We start from the raw sequence: 12143 nt of genomic DNA, 5'->3' as shown, positions 1-12143 counted from the left end.
TGAGAAGCCTGATTTTACATTGTCTTCAGAGTGTCTTGCACTATGGAGCTAGAGTTACCCTCTGCAGATGTGCCTTTGTCTTGCACCCTTGTCTGGCTTCCTTCCTTTCCCTGTCCCACTTCTCACCCCTTGTTCCTCCCTGGAAACGCTTCCTAATAAAACGCTTTCACATGAATCTTTTTGTCAGCATCTGTTTCTAGGGAACCCAGTCTAAGACAGGAAGTGAATACTGTATTGGAGGATAACAACTTTGTTTTAGGAAGATAATTCCAATCATTCTGGAGGATGATTTAGAAAAATGAATGAATAAGGTAGGAAGTAGAACTGAAGACTATCATGATGTCTGGTCAACCAGAGAGCTCATGAGTCATTCTCCTCCATTACTCATATTTTTGAAAATATCTGTTCCTCATCATTTCCAGGGCCCCTGTCTTGGCTTGTTTTTGGTTATCATACAGATGGCTCCAATTTATCACAACCCATATATAACAGAAAGAAATATTGCCTGTTTCTGCACCAAATTCATGATCATTTGTATGTTTGAGTCCATCTTTGCAACCATGTGTCAGTCCATCTCATTACAGATTCCCTCACCTTTTCCGGCTCTCCATTTACCAAACATAATGTCCTTCTCTAGCCATTGGTCCCTCCTGGTGGCGTGTTCAAAGTAAGCGATTCGAAGTCTTGGACAATATTCTGTGATCCATAGGGTTTTTCTTGGCTAATTTTTGGAAGTGGATTGCCAGGTCTGTTTTTCCTCGTCTGTTTCCGCCTGGATGATCCACTGAAACCTGTCCACCATGGGTGACCTTGCTGGCGTTTGAAATACTGATGACAACACTTCTAGCAACATGGCAACACACAAACCACACCGGTATGGCAAACTGACAGGTGGTGGTCTTTTGGTTTAGCCCTCATTATATGTGCGGTTTAGGGTCACTGGTCTGCATTTTAGGATATAAACTCAAGGACCGTGTCAATATTTCAGTGAAGACAGGCTAGAAATGGTAGGCACCTCACACAGAGTTTATAAACTAAGATTTCCTTTGTGAAATAAATATTTTTTTCTATCGAGTTTATAGCTCACGGACTGATTCCACTTTTGGAAGGAAATTTGAGGGTAACCCCAATATCTGATTTGGAGCAAGTAATTAAAGCTTCCTGGTCCTCAATTTTCTCACCTCTTGAATGAGATAGATGAGCTAAATTATTACTAAGGTCCCTTCTAGTTCTAAAGTTTTCTGTTCAATAACAGCTACTAGATTACGTCAGTGAAAGAAGCACAAAACAGATTATTCCAGAAGCAATTGTCACTTCTCACAACAAATTGACAAAAATCGTATACTTATTGTAAGAACAATTCTCCAGGAAGCTAACATTTGCCCATTTTTCTTAATACGTTTATTGCTTTTATCTTTGCTTTGGAAATGGGTACCCATCTAATTGGGTTGATAAGGTCAGCATGCAGGAGGTTTGGAAAGAGATTGGATAATATTTGTGAATGTGTATATTTGTCTAGACATGCTTTTTGTCATGTTTATTACATTTTAATGATTAGATAGAAATAATAAGGCTGCCATATATGCCATTTTATTAATGCTCTGCTGTTTACGTGTTGTCCTAAGATCATTTGAAAATACAGAGAAAATGTAATTATTTGAGGGTGCTTTTGGAAGAGGTGGATATATTTATAAAATTAAATGTAACTTAATAATATGATACTCGTCAAAGCAAAGTTCACCAGAATACAGAGAGAGGCAGGGACAGACTACCCAATAAGCAAGGTAAGCACAGGCTCACTTCTGTTTACTTACTATCCTGTAGTGAAAAATTTCACATGGGTTTCACCTTGTCTTTGAAAAGAAGCGTTGATTCTGTAGGAAGATGCTGTGGGGTTGGGAGAGAGACAGATACCAGCCATACCTAGAAGCAGAATCTTTGACGTGGTGAAAAAATGTGAAATTCTTCACTACAGATTAGTAAGTAAGCACAAGTGAGCCTGTGCTAACCTTAATTATTGGGTAATCTGACACTGGAGAGATGGTTTGTGTGGCTGAATCACAATGAAACGAGCTTTTTTTCCCCATATCTTCAAGGAGAATGTCAATTCAGTTTGGGGTGATTTTGTGGATCAAGAAAAGTGGTTTAACAATGTGTAAATTATTTCAGTTTACCAGTTTAGCACGTTGCCCCCAAACAACCCTGAAATACTTAAATACTTTTTAGATTATTTTGTGTTGCATACTTTATCTAGGCAAATCTGAACTTCACAGCTGTATCACATAAGCACTCCTTCTGGGTTTATATGTTTGTAATCTAGCATCTGAATTCGCCTAACTTCAAGAGGAGGGATGAGAATCTGGACCAAGCACAAAACTGATCCTGTGAGGTGGAGGTCAGACATACCTCCCTTCAACTTTTCACCATTTCTGACACCAGCTGCCCCACCCCCACCCCCCACAGCACTCTCTACTTCTCTGCTGGGTTCAATAATTTGTTGCAATGGCCACACAGAGCTCAAAGACAATATTCACAATTATGTGGTTTATAAGGGAAGTAACAGGCTACAACTCAAATCAGGATCATCTTGGAAGTAACAGGATACAATTCAGCAGGAAAGATACAGTCCATTAATCAGTACAGCTTCCAACCAGTACAGCTTCTTCTTCACCATGCCTGCAGGCAAGTGCCCATTCTCTCAGAGATGCCAGCTGATGGCATCTACTGCCAGACCCCTCTCAGACTCTGCCTTCCTCTGGCAAGTGTTATAGCTCTTTAGCCTTGCTGACAAGTGCCCAGAGGCACCGCATTATGCCAGCAAGACTCCTGCTCAAAAGTGTTTAGCTCTCTCTTACGCTGTGGGCTGGCTAGTGCACTACAGCCATCTGCCAGTCCTGTGGTTCTCACCGCCACTGATCTCTTCTGTGGTTGCCACCATTTCTCATTATTTCTTGCCATCTTCAGTGTTACAGCTCTCTCTCCTGGGTCTAGGAAGTTCTCAGCTCAGGGACCCTGGGTCCAAAGGATGTGCTCTTCTCAATAGTAGTGAGGTCCCCCTCAATCTCTGTGAGATTGGCTCTTATATTCAATTTTAAGGCATGGCACTCTCAGACAGACCACAAACAGATTAATTCCCTTGGTAAACCATGATCAGTCAATTTGCATGTTAATTGACCAATTCCCTCAAAGTCAGTTAATCCTATTGTTTTTATGTACCCTATTTGCAATAGTCATGGCTCATACTCATATAGGGTCGTTATGAGTTGCTTTCGACTTGAAGGCAATGGGTTTTATGGTTTTTTAATTTGCAATAGTGAAGGATTCTATGGGGAAAATATTAAATGACACAGGAAGCATCAAAAGAAGATGGAAGGAATACACAGAGTCATTATACCAAAAAGAATTAGTCAATGTTTAACCATTTCAAGAGGTAGCATATGATCAGGAACTGATGATACTGAAGGAAGAAGTCCAAGCTGCTCCAAAGGCGTTGGCAAAAAACAAGGCTCCAGGAATGTACAGAATACCAATTGAGATGTTTCAACAACGGATGCAGTGCTGGAGGTGCTCACTTATCTATGCCAAGAAATGTGGAAGACAGCTCCCTGGCCAACTGACTGAAAGAGATAGATATTTATGCCTATTTCCAAGAGAGGTGATCCAAGCGAATGTGGAAATTATAGAACAGTATCATTAATATCACGCGCAAGCAAAATTTTGCTGAAGATCATTCAAAAATGGCTGTAGCAGCATATCGACAGGGAACTGCCAGAAATTCAGGCCAGTTTCAGAAGAGGATGTGGAACCAGGGATATCATTGCTGATGTCAGATGGATCCTGGCTGAAAGCAGAGAACACCAAAAGGATGTTCACCTGTGTTTTATTGACTGTGAAAAGCCATTCAACTGTGTGGATCATAACAAATTATGGATAACATTGTGAAGAATGGGAATTCCAGGGCAGTTAATTGTGCTCGTGAGGAACCTTTACCATAGACCAGGAGGTGGTTGTTTGGACAGAACAAGGGGCTACTGATTGGTTTAAAGTCAGGAAAGGTGTGCGTCAGGGTTGTATCCTTTCACCACACCTATTCAACCAGTATGCTGAGCAAATAATCCAAGAAGCTGGACTATACTAAGAAGAACAGGGCATCGGGATTGGAGGAAGACTCATTAACAACCTGTGTTATGCAGATGACACAACCTTGCTTGCTGAAAGTGAAAAGGACTTGAAGCACTTACTAATGAACATCAAAGACCACAGCCTTCAGTATGGCTTGCATCTCAACATAAAACAAAAATCCTCACAACTGGGCCAATGAGCAACATCATGACAAACAGAGAAAAGATTGAAGTTGTCAAGGATTTCATTTTACTTGGATCCACAATCAACAGCCATGGAAGCAGCAGTGAAGAAATCAAAAGACGCATTGCATTGGGTAAATCTGCTGCAAAGGACCTCTTTAAGGTGTTGAAGAGCAAAGATGTCACCTTGAAGACTAAGGTGCACCTGCCCTAAGCCATGGTATTTTCAATCGCAACATATGCATGTGAAAGTTGGGCAATGCATAAGGAAGACCGAAGAAGAGTTGACGCCTTTGAATTGTGGTGTTGGTGAAGAATATTAAATATACCATGGACTGCCAAAAGAATGAACAAATCTGTCTTGGAAGAAGTACAACCAGAATGCTCCTTAGAGGCAAGGATGGCGATACTGCATCTTAAATACTTTGGACATGTCAGGAGGATCAGTCCCTGGAGAAGGACATCATGCTTGACAAAGTAAAGGGTCAGTGGAAAAGAGGAAGACCCTCAATGAGGTGGATTGACACAGTGGCTGCAACAATGAGCTCAAGCATATCAATGATTGTAAGGATGGCGCAGGACTGGGTAGTGGTTCGTTCTGTTGTGCATAAGGTCACTATGAGTTGGAAACAACTCGATAGCACCTAACAACAACAACAACAACATTTGTATAGTGGAAACCCTGGTGGCATAGTGGTTAAGAGCTATGCCTGCTAACCTAAAGGTCGGCAGTTCAAATCCACCAGGCACTTCTTAGAAACTCTACGGGGCAGTTCTACTCTGTCCTGTAGGGTCTCTGTGAGTTGGAATTGACTTGACAGCAATGGGTTTTTTTATTTGTATAGTATACTGACTATACGAAATTGCAATATTTTGCAAAATTGTGGCCCAGCCAATCATTTTAGGCATAATTATAAACCCAAGGCCAGAAAGGCCATATATAAAGAGAAACCCATTCCACTGTAATGTTTGTGAGTCTTCAGGGTAACTTTTAAAATGATGAAACATAGAGAATTAACACATGCTTCTGTGTGTTTGTGACATTTTCTTTCTTTTTTTTTCAACTGAGATATAACAGGAAAGTGTATAAATCTTAAGTGTACAACTCATTGGGTTTTTTCATATGTATATGTATATATATACTTGTGTAAAGACCACATGGTTCAAGGTTTAAAGGAAATTTAAAAACTGTCTCCTGTCCCTTTCCACTCAGCTTGCCTTCATTCATAGGTTGCCACTATTCTGACTTCTATCCACATAGCTTTGTTTTACCTGTTCTTGAACTTTGTAGAAATGGCATCATACATCATTTCTGATTTCTTTTGCTCAGCATTACGTCTGTGAGATTCATGTATATTGTGCTTAGGGTAGTAAAATTATTATTTTTTTTTATTGCCATACAGTATTTACTGTAAGGATATTTCATTGTACCAGGGCTTCTAACCAGCTCATCACAGTTAGACCCCCCTGCTGAGAATTTGCCTTTCCCCTGCAGATGTACTGAACCAGAATCTACATTTTAACAAAATCCCCAAGTGATTCTTATGGGGTCAAACTGGAATGAACCTGGTCAAAGCTCTGCATTGTACTGTTGATGGGTATTTTGTTTTCAGTTATTATGAATATATCTGCTGTGATTTTTGATAGACACATATACTCAATCTTTTTTAAAACAGGAATTAGAATTTCTGGGTGATAAGATAGACATAATTTAGCTTTAGTAGGTACTGTCAAAGGGTTTTCCAAAATGGTAGTATTAAGTTACCACCAAGGATATATGAATGTCCTGGCTTTTCTACATTTGTACCAAAATGTAGTATCATCAGTGTTTTGAATTTTAGCCGGTCTGCTGAATATGGGTTAGTATCTTATTGTAAATTTAATTTTCATCTTCCTAATGAATGATGGTGTTAGGCATCTTCTCATAGGCATAGTGGCCTGTTGAATAACCTCCTTTATGAAATTCTGTTCCAGTCTTATGGCCATTTTCGTTTAATGAATTATTATTTTGTGATTGATTTGTTCTTTATACACCTACTCCTCATTTATAGACTATCTTATTATCTGACATTTCACATTTATGACAGTAATAATAAGTCTGCTATCCTACTTTGCACATTAACAATGTATGTCTGGCAATAATGAATGTCGAGGTGTGAGGCAAGAGAGAGTAATGCTGGCTGTGACACTTAAGGTTATGTGACAACTTGACTGGGCTGTGATTCTCAGTGGTTTGGTAGTTATGTAATGATGTAATTTGGTAGTTACATAATGATGCAATTTGGCAGTTATGTAATGATATAGCCATCTTCCATTTTGTGTTCTGAAGTAGTCATCCTCCATTTTCGCATGACACCCATTTTCACATAACGACCTGGTTTTTGGAACCTAACCATGTCGATAAGTGAGGAGTGGGTGTATATTCTGGATATGTATGTGAGTGTATGTATTACAAATACCTTCTTCAAGCCTATAGCTTGTTTTTTTTTTTATAATGGTTTTGTTTGATGGACAAAATTTCTGAATTTAAATGATGTCCAATTAATCATTTTTTTTTTCTTTTGTGGTTCATGCTTGCGGTGTTCTGTTTTAATACGTGACTTGGAGTTCCTGGGTGGTCAAACAGTTAAGCACTTGATTATTAATTGAAAAGTTGACAGTTAGAATCCACCCAGAAGTACCTGAGAAGAAAGGCTGAGTAATCTACTTCTGAAAGATCACAGCCATTGAAAACCTGTGGAGCACAGTTCTACTCTGAAACATGAAGTCACCATGAGTTGCAATTGACTTTATGACAACTATTTTTTTGTTATTGTTGTTTTGTTTATTTGAAGATGTAGTCATCCTGTAATTCATTTGATTAGAGAGACTCTGGGCTTGTGTCATGGATTGAATTATGTTCCCCCAAAAATGTGTGTATCAACTTTGTTAGGCCGTGATTCCCAGTATTGTTTGGTTGTCCTCCATTTTGTGATTGTAATTTTATGTTGAGAGATTAGGGTGGGATTGTAACACCACCCTTATTCAAGTCACCTCCCTGATTCAAGGTAAAGGGAGTTTCCCTGGGGTGTGGCCTGCACCACCTTTTATCTCTCGAGAGATGAAAGGAAAGGGAAGCAAGCAGAGAATGGGGACATCGTACCACCAAGAAAGCAGCACTGGGAGCAGAGAGCATCCTTTGGACCAGAGGTTCCTTCTCCTAAGAAGCTCCTCAACCAGGGAAAGATTGAGAACAAAGACCTTCCTCCAGAGTTGACAGAGAGAGAATGCCTTCCCTTGGAGTTGATGCCCTGAATTTGGACTTTTAGCCTACTTTACTATGGGGAAATAAGCTTTTCTTTGTTAAACCCATCCACTTGTGGTATTTCTGTTATAGCAGCACTAGATGATTGTTTTTAAAGATAACAACTAGCTGTGGTGTAGTGGAAAATACATTAGACTTTAACTATGAAGAGCTAGATGTCCTGTCTTTTTATGCTATTAATTGTGTACCTTAGGCAATATACTTACTAAACCTTTTAGCTCTTTTAGTCATGTTTAATATTGTGTAATAGTCAGGACTCTTTCAGTTGCAAGTGGCAGCAGCCTAACTAAGCTAGTTCAATCTAGATGGGGTTATCTGGAAGGAGAGTAGGTCACAGAATCAGAAGAAGAGCTGCTGAAACCACTGTTAGCATATGAGGCTTTATAATCTCAGTCATCACTACGACACTCTTACTCTCTGCTTTTCTCTCTGTGTTGGCCTCATTCTCACTGACTCACATTATGTGGCAAGAAACATGGCAACTAGAAGCTCCAGACTAACAAAACCCCAGCTGAGCATCACAAAAGGATGGAAAAAGTGTCTCTTGGTCCTCTTTACTTCAGTATATGATAATCCCAATGAAGGGCTCTGGTAGTCCTGAATCATCTGTCCATCCATCCGAGGACAGGGAAGAGAAAAAAAATCATTATAAGCCCTAAAGTAAAATGAAGAAAAAAACAGCTTCCCTAAGGAAGTAGATATGCTTTGCCAGGAGAAGGAGAATAGAGCACTGGGCCGTCGCAAATAATAGATACCCACTACAAATGGGATAACAATGTTTACCTTACAAGAGTTAGTGGTTAAAAGTCTTCATCAGAGAATTATTTGAAAGTTACCTGGCACAAGGTAAAGACCCAATGTATACTTGTTGAATATGAACTATAATGAGAATCTTACCAACTTTTCATTTTCTGCTCTCAGAATGGGAACCCTAGATAGGATCATGACAGTCCTAAACCAAAGTAGGAGCCCTGGGGGTGCAGTGGTTAAGAGCTATGGCTGCTAAACAAAAGGGTGGCAGTTCAAATCCACCAGCCACTCCTTGGAAATTCTATGAGGCAGTTCTACTCTGTCCTATAGGGTCAATTATGAATTGGAATCTACTTGACAGCAACGGGTTTTACAGGATTAAACCAAAATAGGAGTTCAAGATGCTGTTCCAGGCTCTTACTTGGAAGCAACTTCCATGGGTTTTCAAGATCAAAAGTGTATCTCCGTATTACATGAATAGGGACAAAGCTCTACCCTGTTTCTTTTTTACTCTTTCCAAGGAGGTGCTGCTGATGGTAAAACACGGGCCCCAGAATCTCCCAAATCTTCTTCCCCAAAAGTTACTGTTTTAGTAATACAATGCTCAAACCCTTTCCTTTCCAGCATTTTTCCAACACGAGAATAGAATTCTGAATGGCTATGGAAATGGCCTTTAGATAATGGATCACATGACAATAAACAACGTGGCTGGTTTTGAAGCACTGATGCTTGGTGTATCAACCATAGCAATCAGCACTTCTTTTCAACCCTTATTCCCAACCATAAAACAGTTACCTTGCCATTAGTGGTTCTCAAACTTTAACACGATTCTAATAATCACCCCAAAGCCTTGTTAAGATACAGATTGCTGGGCCCAGCTCCTCTGCCCCCAAAGATTATGATTCTATAGATCTAGGAGGGACCTGAGAATTTGCATTTCTAACAAATGCCCAGTGATGGTGGTCAGAGGACCACACTTTAAGAACTAGGTAAAAGATGCATTCCTAAAAATTTGTGCATAAAGAAGACTTATAAATCAGATTTTTAACTCAGCAGAGAAACTTGCAATATAAAGAAACTGTATGATATATTCCTTGGAAAATAAAGAACCCTCATTATGAAAACAAAAATAATTGTTCCCCAATTAACTTTTGCAATTCTGATTTGCCTGAGGGCTGGGGTGAAGGGTGGATTCATGAATGAAATTAACTTTCTGGAGGTCATATAACTTATAGAAGGAAAGAAAATAACATCCTCATAAGTAACATTTCCAACTCACAGGGAGAGTTGTCTATCCTTTCCCGTTTCAAGTAACCTTAACCTCCGCCGTAAAATCCCTTATCCGCTCAGCCCAATAGGATTTTCTCCTTTGCTTGTTTTTTTTTTTCTTCTTCTACTTGTGTGTTTTTATTGTGCATGTACCAGGAATCAGATGTCTTTAAGTAGCATTTCAAACTGAGGTTAAAAGGGCTAACGCTATACTCTACCAGTTCCAGACTTGGTCGCCAGATGACTCACGGGAACCCCTGCGAAGGACTGAATCACACACCTCTCCTTCCATCAGTCATGACCCGGGAATTGCACTTAGCCTAGCTCAGAAATTAAAATCTGGGAGAAAAGATCTTTTTATTGTTATTATTACTAAGCAACGTTGGGTCAAGGTTGGCAAACAGGACGTTGTCCTGAGAGTGGTGTGGGGAGAGAAAGTGTACGGATTGTGCAGTACTAACTGCATCAGATGATGGCTTTGTCGCCTCAGTGCATTTCACAGGATTGAAGTTTGAGCATTGCCTGGCCATGAAGACCTCTGGGGCTTAGAGTTTCTGCTTCAGAGGTTTTCTTTCTTCCTCTAAGACTTTGAAGTTTAAATGTCTGCTTTCAAATCCAACTCCTGTTTGGAATGTGGTATTTTCTCCTTTTTAAGTATGCTGTGAGGGTCAATAAGGACAGCTGTCTTCTATTTGATCACTGAAGGACCATGTACCTTGGTTAATATACCCAGAATGTACCATGATATTGCAGCATCAGGGTTACTATTTTTATTTCATATGTACTCGTTTGAAATTTGCATTAAAAAGTAAGATGTAATTATTCTTCTAGTGTGGCAAAAAAGAGCCTTACTGAAATGGTGTCTGATGATTGCACTAAGCTCATTTTTATTAAGTTTATTAAGGATTCTCTGTGCCTACCACATTACCCCCAGGAAACAAACGTGGGATACCAAAAAACCAAACCAAAACCAGTGCCATCGGGTCGATTCTGACTCATAGCGACCTTATAGGACAGAGTAGAACTGCTCCATAGAGTTTCCAGGGAGTGCCTGGCAGATTCGAATTGCTGACCCTTATAGGTTAACAGCTATAGCACTTAACTACTACACCACCAGTGTTTCCAAACGTGGGATAAATACTCCCATTTAAATCAGGTTTAGTTCTATAAGTTATACTGTGAAACCTGTGAGACCCGGAACCTGATGGGACTGCCTTGTTTGTCCGGGTCTCGCTAGTTTTCCGCCTTTGACAGGGTGCAGTCTTATCACTTTTCTAAAGCTTGTTTTATTGGAAAATGTTTGAGTTTTCCTTCTCTGACAGGTTTCTGCCTTACGCAGGTTCCAGCTTTCTCAGGTTTTACTGTGTAAGCACATGAAATAGAAAACACTGAGGATAATGGAAGAGAGAGATTGTCACAGCTGTCTGTCCCCTTTCTATAAAATTGAGGGACAGAATGTAAATATGGACTTAGTTATGGGAAGAATTGAGGCTGCATGGACTTGAGGTCACAGATGATGTTTGATTGGCTTTAAGATGGCTTACATTGTTACTGCGTGGTAATTGAGAGCTTTCTTGAAGCTAGGCAAGAAGTGATGCTATAAAGTTTTCATGTATATGTAATGTCTTCTCAGAAAAAAATTCTGATCTCATCGTCTTTCCTGGGAGATGGAGCTGACGGGAAATGCATTTAAGCCCCTGCAACATTTTGTAAATTGAGGGAGGGCTTAAATTCTCATTCTGTTCCTTTAAAGTATCATAAACTACGATAGGCTCAGGGGAAATTAAGAAAAATTCATTGTCCATGCTCTCAAGGAATTTCAATTGGAGCGGAAGGACAAACATGCAAATAAAAGTTATAATGCACTAAAATGATTGTTCTGCAAGTGTTCAGCACCACGCACTGTGGTACCTATGAGAAAACACCTACTCTCTGGAGGAGTCTGTGGAGGCTGCATAGACAAGCAGATGTTTTCTACACAATTGGGAGGGAGGGGGAAGTCCAGGAAAACAGAGGCACGCGTGCTGACAGAGGCATAGGGAGGACCGGCTTTTTGGTGTGTGAAGGTGGGAAGGGGCAGCTGGCAGGAGATAAGGCTAGTGTGGGAGGTAGTGGCCCAATAACACACGGTCTTCTGGGCTAGAATAAAGAGGTTTTTTCTTTTGTGCTCTTGTCAGCGGAGAAGACTTCTGGATAATTTGAGTGGGGGATTGTTACAAAAAAATTGCCTTTTTAAAATATCACCTTTATGGCAGAGCAGGAGGTAAACCAGAAAGAAGGATACCACAAGAGCTCAGGAAAGATAAGGGTAACCTGAATAAGGGCTGTGGCATTCAGGTGAAGAAAAAGGAATGGGCATGAGAGATAACGGAGAGGTAAAATCAACAGACCCTGGGGACTTCTTACATGTAGAGAACAGGAGAAGACCTATGTTAGGATTGCCCCTCAGGTTTTCTGACTTAGATAAACTAGGTAGATGATGTTGTCATTCACTCAGTTAAGAAACTAGACAGGAA

At 40.1% G+C, this 12143-nt stretch overlaps 1 protein-coding gene across 3 annotated transcripts in view; it reads left to right on the top strand.

The window, feature by feature from the left end:
• PDE4D (phosphodiesterase 4D) overlaps positions 1-12143 on the top strand; it is a 1416439-nt gene that overhangs the window by 38550 nt on the left and 1365746 nt on the right. The window lies entirely within an intron of this gene.

The sequence above is a fragment of the Loxodonta africana genome, chromosome 2, assembly GCF_030014295.1.
Source record: "Loxodonta africana isolate mLoxAfr1 chromosome 2, mLoxAfr1.hap2, whole genome shotgun sequence".
Lineage (NCBI taxonomy): Eukaryota > Metazoa > Chordata > Mammalia > Proboscidea > Elephantidae > Loxodonta > Loxodonta africana.
The sequence above is the reverse complement of the archived record's forward strand: the minus strand, read 5'-3'. Positions and strand labels throughout refer to the sequence as shown.